Source organism: Neovison vison, chromosome 8, assembly GCF_020171115.1.
Source record: "Neovison vison isolate M4711 chromosome 8, ASM_NN_V1, whole genome shotgun sequence".
Taxonomy (NCBI): domain Eukaryota; kingdom Metazoa; phylum Chordata; class Mammalia; order Carnivora; family Mustelidae; genus Neogale; species Neogale vison.
Window position 1 is genome coordinate 79,922,919 of NC_058098.1, and position 15,181 is coordinate 79,938,099.

The 15,181-nt window shown below is 35.5% G+C and overlaps 1 pseudogene; it reads right to left on the minus strand.

Moving 5' to 3' along the window:
• LOC122915432 overlaps window positions 1–15,181 on the minus strand; it is a 64,407-nt pseudogene that overhangs the window by 1,449 nt on the left and 47,777 nt on the right.

Here is a 15,181-nt window from a genome sequence, read left to right on the forward strand (position 1 = left end):
AAGGTAACTTAAATGCACATTATTCAGTTAAAGAAGCCAGTCAGAAAAGGTTAATTATTGTATGAGTCCAACTATAGAACATTCAGGAAAGACAAAACCATGAAACAGTAAAAATATCAGTAGTTACCACAACTTAGGGGGAAGAGAGGAATGAATAGGTGAAGTACAGAGAATTTTTAAGGCTTTGAAAATACTTGTGTATGATACCATAATAATGGATACGTGTTATTATATACCTGGCAAAACCTACAGAATATAAAACACCAAGAATGAATCCTAATCTAAACTATAGGCTTAGGGCAATTATAAGATGTTAATGTGGGTTCATCAGTTATAAGAAAAGTATCATTCTGCTGAAGGATGCTAATGTGGTAAGCTATGCTTGTGTGAAGACAAGCTATATGGGAATTCTCCATACCGTCTGCTTAATTTCGCTATGAACCTAAATCTGTTCCTAAAAATAAAATCTGTTTTAAAATAACAATAATAAAATTTTTAAAAAATAAAGAAAAATTTTAATCCTATCTTTCACATACTGTGTGATTTTAAGCAAGCTCGTTAATATCTTTGTCCAGGAGTCCCTGGCTGGCTCAGTCAGTTAAGCATCTGCCTTTGGCTCAGGTCATGATTTTGGGGTCTTGGAATCAATCCCTGCATGCCCTGAGTCAGGCTGCTTCCTTCTCTTTCTTCTTCCACCTCTCCCCCTCTGTTCATGCTCTCTCTCTCTTGCTCTCTCTTTCTCTATCTCAAATAAATAAGTAAAATCTTAAAAAAAAAACAACCAAAAAAACCTTTGTAGTCCACTATACTTATCTATAAAATGCGGCAATAAAGGCACGGCCTCTCGGAATTATTGCACATAAGTAAAAATGAAAAAAAGAATGATTTTACAGAATACTTTCAAATACTGACTTGTACTAAATTGGATGAGAGGCTTTCAGCTCAGACACTAATGAAAAACAAATATGAAAACTAATGAAAAACTAATGAAAAACCTGGCTGGCTCAGTTGGTTAAGCAACTGCCTTCAGCTCAGGTCATGATCCTGGAGTCGTGGGATCGAGTCCCTCATCAGGCTCCCTGCTCGGCACTTCTCATGCTCTCTCTCTCTCAAATAAATAAATAAAATATTTTTAAAAACCCCAAATATTGCATATAGGAGGCCATTAATTCCTATATACTGCTTCTCTAAGGGGAATCATAGAAATGCTTATTTCAATTAATTATTTTATAGATTCCTTAGATCTATGTTTATTTAAGTTTGCTCAATTTAAGAAAAAAATTACTGCTTTGATGAGACAATATATACTCATGATACAAACTTAACTAGACCATCTATGGTGAAAAGAAATTCCTCCTCCCTCCTTTATCTAAGTTCTATCCCTAGTAGTAACTACTGTTACCAGTTTTGTATGTTTATGCAATGTTTTAATGCTTGATTCTGGGAGTATTATCAGTCACATTAAAAAATCAGTATTGTACAGATACTAACCAATTAGAATAGATTTGGCCTTAGCACTGCACTAAGCATCCTGGATTCTCCCAGGTATTACACTGGCCAAAGGTCTGTAGGTAGGTAAGTGATGTCAGAATAGAAACTAAACAGCCATTACCCAAACTCTGCACTAGGTGTGTATTCGTTAAAGGGAGACCAAAAAAGGAAGTAGTGAAGGTATATGGTATCTATTTCAGATTTTCCAGAGCAAAATTTTTTGTATTGCAGATATCATACTAAACTATAAGGTACATACATATAGCAATTAAGGAGCTACCCAGAACCACAAGCTAGGATTTTGCCCATATCTATGTAATCATGATTCTAAAATCAAAGGTTTTAAAATTGACTAATTAACCTTATTATTGCTGATTCCCTAAGTAAAGATTTCATTTATTCTCTTGCCTAAAATTAATATTTTCTAAGCTCTAAGAATTTTTACTTTAATTTTCTTTGTTCTGTATACCTGTCTTCCTCTCTTGCCCCCTCCTACCTTCCTAAGAACTGTCATTTTCAAGGATATCAGGATGAAACTTGCTGTACAATCACATTTTTCACTTTTTCTAACTTCAGAAATGTAGCAGTCAATGAGAATTTTGGACAGTTTTTCTTTAATTTTGATCGTATATATGACTCATTCTGCCTTCTCAGGCCCTTTCAAGAACAGGCTCAGAAGTAAGGCTCTTTAAGTCTGATGTATTTCAAGTCTCATATAATGCAGTGTTCACTTTCAAGTATATTCATTCAAAGTTTTCTCTTTCTATACCTCAAAGTCAAGAGAGCTATTCCTATAAAAGAATTTCCCAAACTACTGCTTCTAATTCCATGTGAATGCAATAAGGAGATGGTAGGGAGAAATGCCCAAAGGAGGCACAGGATAAAACAAAATAAAATGTCAAAATCACATTTGTCTTCCTCCTTTCCTTTCACCAACTTATTATTAAGCACAGATATTAAACACAGATCTTATTAAGCATAATATTAAGCACAGATATATTAATTATTATTAAGCACAGTCTTTAAGCAAAGACTCCAGAGTCAGTATATGGTTCCAGAGCTTTCTGTCTTTCAAATAACTTGTGTTAAATTGTGTGTCCACAAGACAGTATGTTTGAGTGTTAAGTGGGGTAGCTGGACACGCTCCAACTTTCACTGACTAATGGATGATCCTGGGCATCCATTCTCTAAGCTCCAGATCCAACTTCCATAAAATCATCATAATATCTATTTTTAGGGCTATTTAGAAGATTAAGTGATATGTGTAAAATATTTTTTGAAACTTAAACACATTAACTGGAAATAATATTTACTATCTCTGACAAATGTATGTTTTTGATAAGAGAGTTTTGTCCCATTCCCTCTTCACTACACTTAAGAATAAACCAAAGAGGTAAAGGATCTGTACTCTGAAAACTATAAAATACTCATGAAAAAAATAGAGGAAGACACAAAGAAATGGAAAAACATTTCATAGTCAGGAATTGGAAGAACAAATATTGTTAAAATGTCTATGCTATTTAAAGCAATCTGTACATTCAATGGAATCCCCATGAAACGCTGTCAACATTTTTCCCAGAGCTGGAACAAACAATCCTAAATTTTGTGTGGAACCAGAAAAGACCTTGAATAGCCAAGGGAATGTGGAAAAAGGAAACCAAAGCTGGTGGCATCACAATGCCCCACTTCAGGCTCTATTACAAAGCTGTAGGCATCAAGACAGTATGGTACTGGCACAATAACAGACATATAGATCAGTGGAATAGAATAGAGAACCCAGAAATGGACTTCAGCTCTATGGTCAACTAATTTTCAACAAAGTAGGAAAGAATATCCAATCGAAAAGATAGTCTCTTCAATAAATGGTGTTGGGAAAATTAGACAACCACATGCAGAAGAATGAAGTTTTCTTTTGCCATACACAAAAAATAGACTCAAAATAGATGAAAGACCTAAATGTGAGACAGAAATCCCCTAAAATCCTAGAGAAGAACAAAGACAACAACATCTGTGACCCTGGCCACAACAGCTTCTTTCTAGACATGTCTCCAAAGGCAAGGAAAACAAAGGCAAAAATGAGCTATTGAGACTTCAAGATAAAAAGCTTCTGCCCAGCAGAGGAAACAGTCAATAAAACCAAAAGACAACCAATGGAATGGGAGAAGATATTTGCAAATGACATTTCAGATAAAAGGCTATTACCCAAGATCTATAAAGAACTTATCAAACTCAACATTCAAAGAACAAATAATCCAATCAAGAAATAGGCAGAAGACATGAACAGACATTTCTCCAAAGAAGACATCCAGATGGCCAACAGACACATGAAAAAATGCTCCACATCACTCGGCATCAGGGAAATACAGTCAAAACCACAATGTGACATGACCTCTCACCAGTCAGAATGGTTAAAATTAGCCACTCAGGAAACAACAAATGCTAGCAAGGATGCGGAGGAAAGGGAACCCTCTTACACTGTTGGTGGGAATGCAAATTGGTGCAGCCACTCTGAAAAACAGTATGGAGTTTCCACAAAAAAGTTAAAAAATAGAGCTACCCTACAATCCAGCAATGTACTATTAGGTATATACTCCAAAGTTACAAATATATATATTATGGAATATAACTCTGCCATCAAAAATTAAATCTTGCCATTTGCAAGGACCTGGATGGAACTAGAAGATACTATGTTGAGTGAAATAAGTCAGTCAGAGATTGCATGCATATATGGAATTTAAGAAAAAAACATGAAAATTGGAGAAGGGAGAGACAAATAAAACAAGTTGTAATCAGAGAGGGAAAGAGACCATAAGAGGTTCTTAACCATAGGAAACAAACCGAGGGTTGCTGGAGAGGATGGGAGTGGGGAGATGAGGTAATGATGTGGTGTGCATTAAGGAGGGCATGGGATAGAATGAGCACTGGGTGTTATATATACTGATGAATCACTGAACTCTACCTCTGAAACTAATGATACATTATATGCAAATTAATTGAATTTAAATTAAAAAAAAGAATATATACAAATATTTAAAAATGGTTTTAAATTTGGTATATGAATTATATTTGTAGCAAGGAAGGTAGAAAACATGGTGATAGAGTCAGGCAAGGTCCAGGCACAGTGGTTCTATGAACTTGAAGTGGCATCTTCTTTACTACTAGCGATAGAATGATAAAATTAAAGAAACTTTTTCAGGAGGGAAATGAAGAGCAAGAGATATAAAGTGATATGTCTAAGAAAACAAAAATAATTATTGGTAAAACATTCTACAATCCCAGATCCAAGGCTCTCTGATAAACTTTTTCTCCTCTCATCATAGATATGTATTATCTGTGAAATACTAATGCTGGATTCCTAGGTTATGGGCAATTTAGCAGTGGAAATATGTGGGAACAGGCAACTCTGACCAGCTTAACTCACCTCATACCACATAAGTAACTCTAAAGAGTAGTTCTGGTGCTTACCAAGCTTCTAAGGTGCTCAGCTGGGAAATAGATGCCCAATGACTTGTATCTATAAATAACATGAATCTAAGTAAGAGGTGATCCCTCCCCCTTTTTTTTTGCTTCCATCATTAACATTTTATATATTTTTGTTGTTGTTACTTTGATGGACATGAGAAGAATACCTTTCAAAAAAGAAATTTGGGAAAATTATTATCAGGTCTAAAGATGACATTTATTGACTGAATGTTAAACTGGACAGTTAATGAATAAAGAAATGAGACAACTTTGTTAATTAAATACTTGTCTCTGTTCTAAAAACAAATACAAATTCTTTAAGTTATAACTGATGTCTTGAAATTAAAGAAAAATGTTTTTGAAATAAATGTGCTTCTAGCCTGTATAACTTACTAATTTGTGAATCAAACATTTCTTCCCAAATTAATTAAGGCATCTTGATATTCACATTTCAAAAGTTGAGAACTTTAAAAAATGTAAATAAATATAATTAAATATATCTTGTTTACAAATTTTGATTTTTTCCCCTTAAATTAGTAACATCTGGCAGCTTTATTAATCTTCAGTATAGACAAGCAGGGCTCTCTAAGATAGAGCATATTTGTCCCTGTGTATTTATTCAATGTAATTTGTTCAATGTAATGCATACTGACAATACGAAAAAAGATATGTAAAAGAATTTTGACATTCATCTCCACATTATGTAAACACTGAGGAAGCTGAAACTTCCTAGAGAAGGTCTATTTCAGACAGGATGCCCAACAGTTTCCAACTTCTGAGGAATGAAGCTCCTATTTTTATACAATGGACCACGGGAAAATAATACCGAAAACTTGGCAATGCTTTAAGTTCTCATCTTGGCTTTTCCCAAGCTCTGTACTGTAGGTAAGTCCTTTAATATTCTGGAGCCTATAATGTACAAAATGAGGAAGTTGAAGACATCATGGGCCCCAAGTTTCTACTTCAAAGTTCCTTTTAAAAATTGATTCAAAATCTTTTTAATCTAATTTTAGACTTACATAAGTGTTCAAGAATAGTACAAAGAGTTTCCTTATACCTCTCATTCTTCCTCTAATGTTACTACCTTGCATAACCATAATAAAATTATTAAGAACAGAAAAGTAACACCAGTATAAGACTAATTAAACCACAAATCTTATTTAAATTTTACCAAATTTCCATGCTCTTTTTCTTTTACAAGATTCTACCCAGTGTTCTTCATTACATCCAGTTATTTGTACCTGTTAAACAATCTAGGGCAGTACCTCAGTCTTTTGTTGCCTTTCATGAAGATGACACATTTGAAGAATATTGATCAATAATTTTGTAGGATGACCCTGAACTGGGGACTGGATGTTTCCTCGTGTTTAGATTGAGATTATGCCTTCTTGTTGAAAGTACCACCAAAAAAAAAAAAAAAAAAATGTCCTGAGAAGGAGTTCATGATGTTGATATGTGTTATTCCTGGTGATATTTATCTTGATCACTTGGTTAAGATGGTGTCTGCTGGATTTCCCCACAGGAAAGTCACTCTTTCCTTTAGAAGTTTGTCAGTGTCTTGGAGGACACTTTTGAGACTATGCAAACCTTTTCCTCATCAAAATTTTCTCCTAATTTTCCCTAATTTTAGTATACATCAGGTGATCTTCTCTGCAACAATTATTGCTATATTGACTGACTTATGAATATCCTTTATTTCTCTTATTCCTCCCCATACATATTCTTTAGAATTTTACTGAAAAGAAGACCTGTGATGTCTCCTCCATTTCTTCATTAATCTGATTATTTGTATCAGTAAGTTTCCATGAGCATTTATTTTATTCAACGAGTTATATTCCAATGCTCTCATTATTTATTCTATTGAAACGTTGTTCCAACTTTGACCACTAGGATTCAGGTTGTTTTTTTTCCCTCTTCCTTTCTTCACCCTCTCTTCCTTCCTTCCTTCCTTTTTTAATTTTCTTACTCTCAGGGGCCAGAAGTTTCAGACTACTCATATTTTCTTGCCATAGTTCTGGAATCAAGCATTCCTTTAAGGAGCTCTAGTTCTTTTATAGGAGAATGGTGTTTAAAAACAAAGATCTGGGAGCTCGGTGTGCTCATTGTTAGCGGGATGTCATGGCTTCTAGGTCATGTCCACAGATAAAACTAAGAAATAAATGTTTGTGTACTAACCCCATATGAGCTTAAGTGTATGTATAGCCCACAGATATTTTTCTATTTATCCATCAAAAACCACGAGTTTATATAGATGCCGCCAATTCAAATCTGACACCACCTGGCTCCTTCTAGTCTTCTTCCTTTCCTTATTTGTAATTTCCCTCAAATGAGAAATCTGGCTTTCATTGTGTTCACACTATATTTTCTAATTTGCTCAGTGTTAACATACACATAAAGTAGTTTCAGAATTGCTAATCATACCCCCATGAAAAACATTTTAAGGACTAGAATTCATTTTTTATCTCTAGCCTGACATTATCCAGTCATGATACTGTTTTCCACGGGTACTTATATCAGTTCTTGATTTCCCCACTCCGTTTAGTTTAGATGTGTTACTCATTTATAATACAGTTAGCTTCATTTGTAATACAGCTAGGTTCATTTGTTAGTATTTATATTCCATTTTGGGTTCTTACCACATCCCTTTTAGTTTTAAATGTTTGTTTATTTGGGGCACATATGAATAGTAATAGGGTCATTTTATTATTTTTTTTTCATTTTTTAATTATTCTTGCAAAGTAGTCTTCTTTTTAAATTGTTGACTAATAAAAATTCTACTTATTAAATGGCAAGTTTCCATTTCCCTTTTTATTTTCTGTACTAATTAAAGTCATAGAAAATTGCAAAATGATATTCCAGCATTTTGGCTTAGGCCATGATCCTTGGGTCCTTGGATGGGGAGCCCTGCATCAGGCAGCCTGTTCAGTGGGGAATCTGCTTCTCCCTCTCCCTCTATTCCTCCTGCCCCTGCTCTCGCACTCTCTCTCTCAAATAAAATCTTTAAAAACAAAAATCCACGTGTAAATGGACCTACAGAGTTCAAATCCATGTTGTCCAAGGGTCAAGTGCTATAAGTATATACATATGAATACATAGATAAATATAAACACAGATATCGATGATACAAATATAGATACATGGATATTTATGTTCTGTTTTCATGCAAAGTCCAAGAAAAATAGAGGCATACTTCAAAGATAAGCAGTATTTACAGTCCATTGCCATCTTTTATTCAATTTGATAATTATGTGGTTTAGCACAACCTACAAGTAAGAAGAGACATGATGCTTGTTGGGCCTTTTTGGGCAGTATTTGCCACATTTGAGTGTGATGCTTTGGCCCATTTACCTGGCTACCCATTTTGAATAAGATTCAGAGTATAAAATACTCAGCAGCATTTCCCAAGCTCAGATGCAAGGTATTAAACATATATATCATTACATTATATCTTCAGGCATTATAATTAAATGACAAAATGGTATTCAAAGTGTCTTCGACAAACTCAGGTGTTATATAGATCCATGGGAAACTACGCTATGAAAATCACAGCACAAGTTTTGGCATGAGGTCATGCCTTCCTATGCTTAAAAACATTTCCTCTATTTGAAAAGCAACTGGGCCCTGGTAGACACTTAACACGGACCATGAAACAGCAAATGTTTAAGTGACCCACAATGCCTACTATGACTTGAGCTTTATACGATTCCTCAGATTATAGAAATTGGTAGGCAGAGCAGCCTTACACTGAAAAATAAAAATAGTATATAGAAGCTTGAACAATTCTGGAAGACCCTAGGAAGCTGCATGAGGAGATGGCTGAGACTCCCAAGGTTTCTGTTCCTACTGCTTTGCTGCCTCTACCTCCACCAACCTTTAGAGCCCTGTGGAAAGTTCTCTGTAATTAGTTAACAGATGAAGTAGTATGGATCTGTTCTTAGATGAATCTGTTGGTGCAATGGTGCCAGTGAGAAGCAGATTTACAGAATTACAGTCATTCCCAGGGCTATTCTTGATGAAATTCTCCCAGTATTTAGAATAAGGTCAGTTGATACATCTGCTTATCCACATCACATAGGGGAGAAATCCTGAGGCACAAACTATATCAATTTATGGGCAGTGCCTAATAATTGGCAGCTCAGAATAGGAAAAAAATGGCATCAGTAGACTTAGAACTAGGAATTTGAAAGGAGAGGTAGATGGACAAAACACCTAAATGACTGCGGGTGAAGATGTTTGTATCCAAACACACGCCTACTCAGATCACATGGAAATAAACATTTGTATTACTCCATCAGGTCACAATCCCAATCAATCTACTGTGGGAGAGTCTTTCAATAATTAAGTGGAAGAAATTTCCCATTCTTTAGATACCACTTTCCTAACCACTCTACTGCTCTCCCAATGTGCACAGAGGACCAATATCATGAACTTCTTATTCCAAGGCTGATTACTAAAAGCACTGGCAGGTGAGTGTCCACCTGCCAATAGCAGAAGCCAATGTCCTGCCCGCAATAAGCCACCATCTGATGAGACCAGGACACCACCACCGTGTGGTGACAAGTTCATGGTAGAAGCAGCAGTTTTTCTTCTATAGAAGAGAAATATATTCTAGATAAGGATTGTCTTCTCTGCCTATGCCACCCCAGGCTTTCAGAATGACTTACTCATCACCATATGACACTCCGCATTGCTTCTGATTAAAACAAAACAAACAAATAGATACCCCTCACCCCAATATCATAAAATGACGATAGTATGGCAATCGACTGCCTCTGGCAAGATTCATAAGTTTGAGGGTGTATCCCATCACCCAGACACAGATAGCTTGATACAACAGTCTAACGGCTGCTGAAGTCGCTGTTATAGTACCCATGGGGAATACGTTGTGAGACTAGAATGCTGTCTTTTGAGATACGTTACATGCCTTAAAACAGCAGCCAATATGTGGTGTCATCTTTCTCAATGTTAGAATGCATGTGTTCAAGAATAAAGAGGCAGGGTGAGAATGGCTCCTCTAACTTTTTCACCCAATAACCTACTTCCTACTTCCTACCCTTGCAGCTAACTCAGTAGATTTTAGGTTTTTAATGACCAAGAAAGAATGTTCCACTAAGAAACACAATCGAATTTGGTAATTTGGAAGCTAAAGCTATTTCTCATCCATGAGAGTCTCTGATGCTGTGCTGCTGAAGCAAATGACAGATGAGGGTGCTATACGGGGACAAGGTGATTAGATTACTCCAAGCCAGTTGAAGCAGTAAGGTACGTAGTTGGAACCAAAGGATTTCACGAAGATTCTTAATAGTTCTTTACTCAAAAGATCACCAAATACTCAGATTATGTGGAGATAAACATTTGGGTGATCCTTTCAAATAATGAAACTCATTCAGTAAGATGCTGAAAGCCATTGAATAAAAATTGGAATAGGATGTGAAAGAAGAAAGAACTATCAACACAAGCCTAACGTGTTGTAATCCACAGAAGCAGGCCTGTATCAGCTGGGCTTTACATTGCTTTTTCTCCATCCATTACTTGATACTGAGAACACTGATAAGGGTTAATAGTTTAAGTTTTAGGTGACAGTATTATGAAACTGAGACACATTATCCAAGTTCAGATAAAGCTTTCCATTTGGTTAGAAGGGAAAAGTGGATATGTCAAAGGTATGATAGACTATACTGGTATACTCTCCATTTGTCCTTACAAACTCACTCTCCCACCCGCTTTGTGCCTCAGAATGCTAATCCCTATGGGCCACATAAACTCAGTTACCTTGTCCTCTGACTTCTGATTGGTGTGGGCCAGTAAGAGGCAGAAGCTCAGAGAGAAATCAGAAGGAATCAAAATCAACTCTATCTCTGCTGGGCAGTCAATTATCCATACCATAGCCCACAGCTTCTGTTAGCTGTTCCCAGAGCTACTGGTCTAAACAGTTTCTGATAATTACTAGCTCTATTTGCATCTTTGGGTCTAGTGAAGTTAATAACTTCCAATCAACTGTTTCTTTACTCAGGAGTCTTCTTAATTCTGCTCACATATTCGTAAGAAGTTATTTTATCAAAATCTCCTCTATCACCCATCTATGAATATCATCTGTTTCTTACAGAGAAACCCAACTGATTCTGTAATGTATGTTACAAATATATCTCTAATTTGGAATTTCTTAATATTTTTACTGGTATTTGATGTACTTATAATAAAATGTTCTTAATGTATTTGCATCAAATATCATTTTCCTTGCAATTTCAACTTTTTTTTTTAAGATTTTATTTATTTATTTGACAGACAGAGACCACAAGTAGGCAGAGAGGCAGGCAGAGAGTGAGAGGGAAGCAGACTTCCCGCTGAGCAGAGAGTCCGATGCAGGGCCCGATCCCAGGATCCTGAGATCATGACACGAGCTGAAGGCAGAGGCTTTAACCCACTGAGCCACCAGGTACTCCTCAGCTTTTTTTTTTTTTTAAGATTTTATTTATTTATCAGAAAGAAAGCACACGTGCACACAAGCAGGCAGAGTTGGAATGAGAAGCAGGCTCCCCGCTGAGCAAGGAGGCGGATGTGGAACTCAACCCCAGGACCATGGGATCACGACCTGAGCTAAAGGCAGCAGCTTAACTGACTGAGTCACCCAAGCCTCCCTCAATTTCAACTTTTGTATTAATGCTCAGAAAGCCATTTTATCCTGATGTCATTTTTTAAAAGATTTGTTTATTCACTATGAGAGGGAGAAAGAAAGAACAGGCAGAGGGGCAGAGAGAAAGGGAGAGAGAATCTCAAGTAGATTCTATGCTGAGCATAGAACCCACATGGGTACTGATCTCACAACCATGAGATTACAACCTGAGACAAAATCAAGAGTCTGTTGCTTAACTGACTGTGTCATCCATGTGCCCCACTTAATGTTGTTTAAATATTCATCTGTGGGGCACCTGGGTGGGTCAGGCGGCTAAGCATTGGCCTTTGGCTGAGGTCATGATCCCAGAGTCCTGTGATGGAGCCCCATGTCGGGCTTCCTGCTCAGCTAGGAGCCTGCTTCTCCCACCCCTACTCATGTTCTTTCAATCTCTCTCTCCCAAATAAATAAAATCTTTACAAAATAAACAAGTAATCATCTATACTCCTTCTAGTACAGTTATAGTTTTATCTGACAATAAATATTTCATCCAATTGAAAAATCTATATAAAGTAAAAATAGTAAGGCAGAAATCTGATTTTCTTTCTTTTATTTTCCAAATGGATCCGGTTACTTACCAAGTATTTCAGCAGTTATCATTTATCAGATTATTATGTTTTGGGATGTACTCCTTGTTTTTTCATAGGGTTATTGGAAGAATCAAGTACCACAGTAGCTTAAGAAATCTTAAAGAAATAAAAAATATTACCAAAAATGTTTAACTGATTGGCCTCCCAAATGACCCTTTTCTCTTTTTAAAGCAAGTGAATATCTAAGTGATCCAACTCAAATTATTATCTATTTATTTAACTTGAGAATTTTGTTCAAATTTCATAAAAGTGGACCCCTCGGTTTTTCACTTTGCATACCAGATTCATGCATCTCTAGAATAACTGAATATTGTTTTATGACCTTAAAAGATAAACATAAGAAGAACATATTCATTGAAGGATTAAAGAAAATACATAGTCTTCAGATTAACTTGGTTCAAAATTAAGCTTCAGTTAGACTATAAACCAGAACTAAAATTGTAAAGCAGAGTGGGACATGGAATGGAAACTGAAATACTTACTTACATTTTAAGTGGTAGTTTTATCATACATTCATCAAAAAGATCTTACTCTATATAATAAGAAAGTTTAGGGAGGTGATCGCTGAACTTCCCAACACAATTTTTCTATGCAAAGAAGTATGTGTGAGGCAATCAAAACCTGATAACCAATCCAGAGGGTGGTTGAGTAAATTTTAGGAATTACTATAAACTAAAATTAAGTGAAGAGAAATTATGGATTGAGTAATAAGAAGATTGTCGGGGGTATATATCAGTGATATGTCTATGTAACACAATAATTTCTTTTCTCTATCGGTTGACTCTTTTTTGATTTTGACTTTTGTCTTCTTTTTTGGTTATAAAGTATAGCACTATAAGAAAACTTATTTATCTGTAGAATATCACTTACTCACTAAATTTTTAAACTAAACTTATAAACTAAATTTTTCAAAGAAAAATGTATTCACACCTCACATTACCTCATATACTAAAAGATGGTTTCACAGAAGCTATCTGCCATCATGCTGATTGTGTTTGATTCTTTAAGAAGACATCAGCATCCTTCAAACTTATCTAGATGGAGGTAGAATATATACAAAAGAATTTCACTTGTAGATTATAGGGGTGATTAAAATTCCATCAGCAAAATAAAATTTAGGGAAAATATTATTTTAGGAAATGATCTGGATTCCAAGGGTGGATGTCTCATGAGAGAAAAAGACTGATGGGAACTGTGTTACATTTCTGAACTAATCTCCGAAGTCACACACCCAGATCTCATTTTAAAATGACATTCTAACCTCACCTACCTGCACTAGACTCCTCATACCCACTCCATATCCCACTATCAAAAAGAGCTAGGCAAATAAAGATGTTTTTTATTTAATAGACAAGTGAAGCCAGTGTTTTGATTCCTGGTAATTATAGTTGCCCAAGGCTTATGTTACTCTTTCAATGTCTACAATTTTGCATAGTTAACTTTTTAGTTAATAAATATCTATCATAAAGTAAAACTTAATTGGGCATTTTAATTCACCTAGATTTAATAATTTAGAAAAGGAAGTTGGAAAAGCAAGCTTCAATCCCATTATGAAACAGATACAAGGCACACAATTAACAAGGTTGTATAGAATTTGTCAGGAAATAACAGAAAACTGTACTCTGAATTGTGCCTGGGGATAAAATTTAATATTCAGAACAACCAAATTCACCAAAAACACTAAGGACTTATTTTTGTTTTATTCCAGTTCAACTTGTTAATTGGTTTTCAAATATAAGTAGACTTATTTCAGTTTAGATCACTTATGGATATAATATACTTTCATCACGTTTGAAGTCCTCACTTGCAATTGTGTACATGTTCAGATCCCTAGGATCCTGGTTGAGAGAGGGAGTGAAGACTGAAGTTCAGGGTGTGCTGTTTGCCAAGACCTGTATTTTGGCACCAGGCTGCACAGAATACATATGGGAGGTGATCTCTTAAATTTGCATAACAATGATGCCATATGGGCTAGTAGAGTCCCTGATGATGAGACATGATGTTAGAGGAATTTCCTTCAAAGAAAATTGTGTAATAGAAAAGTTAGTACTATCTTGGTATAAAAAAACAGATGCAGTTTGAACTTTACCTCTGCCACTTAAGGTACTGTGACTTTGAGAAGGTGATGCACCTTCAGTTTCCTCACATAGAAAATGGAAATATCAATTCCTGTCTTGCAGAGCTGATATGACAAATGGAGCTAATAATCCACAGGAAGCATGAAACACAGTGTCTAATAGAGTAGGGATTACTTAAATAGCATCCGTAATACATTCTAAGGGGAATGTTGTCATAAACTTTTAATCCATGGTTGTGTTTGTTTTATGATAGATACAGAGCTCTGCAATTCTATTTTTGGTATGTAGTTATATAATTCACTGGTTAAAGCCACAGAAGGAAGAATAAAAGAAAGCAGTATGTTATAATTCAATTCAGAAAAACACTCCTAAACAAAATACTCCTAGGTATTTGTGTAAGAATCTGTCAGTTTGGATTTTCAAAATTTTCAAATTTTCAAAATTAGTTTTCTAATTTTCTGTGTAGTTCTCAAAATCTAGCCTGGCACAGAAAGAATTGTCTCTGTAAAATCACATCCTGTGATAGCTTCCTGTAGGCCTGGGTCTTTACCCGCTAACAGGACCCAGTTAGGTCCTGGCTCTACCCCAGCTCTTGTTGAGCCACACTCTGCTAATCCGAACTGAGAAGACTCAGGGTTAAAAATAAAGATGAACTTAAATAACAGCATCTAGAAGATGCATGCTTCCACTACATTCACACAATAATTTCTTTTCTCTATCCAATCCCAAATATGTGCTTAAAACATAAATCTGACTGAATCACTGCCTCTTTAAATGGTGTACCTCTAATTATCCCTATTGTCTTAAATCTTAATTAATTAGAACTGTTTCACAGTGGAAAATGACATGGCTGCATATTTCTTAATAAACATGAGGTGATTTCAAAT